General features: G+C 36.9%; 1 protein-coding gene across 1 annotated transcript in view; it reads left to right on the top strand.

Annotated features, from left to right (window-relative positions):
* Positions 1–425, top strand: part of LOC136796585 (odorant receptor 10-like) — a 13,314-nt gene that overhangs the window by 8,774 nt on the left and 4,115 nt on the right. The gene's annotated exons all lie outside the window — the stretch shown is intronic.

Below are 425 nucleotides of genomic sequence, written 5' to 3'. Positions count from 1 at the left end.
ATTTCTTATTAACATATTGTATAAATATATTATATTTAGTATTTATCCAACTTAGATATCCCATCCAAATTTATTATGGATTTAGTATTAGTACCCAATTAAAATTTGGTGTGACGGTAGCAGAGTGGTAACCTGTCTCCCAACCCAAAGGTTACGAGTTCGAGTCTCCGGCCCTATCCGGGATATTTTCAAGCTTATGATTATACAATATTCACTCACAGCTTCCCCCCGGGCATTTGTCTGGCCCGTTAGTCAAAGGGTGGCACTCAGAAAAATAGGCGTGGGAGTGACGAACCCACCCTATGAAAACCAAGTCAAGAACCGCCTTGACCTCGACGTTAAGAGGATGGGATAATAATAATCCAATCCCGATTTAGTATGGAAAAAAACTTTATGAAAAATAAAAATACAATAAATAATATAAA

Source organism: Halyomorpha halys, unplaced genomic scaffold (genome assembly GCF_000696795.3).
Source record: "Halyomorpha halys isolate HHAL.00 unplaced genomic scaffold, Hhal_1.1 Scaffold1156.1, whole genome shotgun sequence".
Lineage (NCBI taxonomy): Eukaryota > Metazoa > Arthropoda > Insecta > Hemiptera > Pentatomidae > Halyomorpha > Halyomorpha halys.
This window is presented reverse-complemented; position numbering and strand designations above follow the sequence as displayed.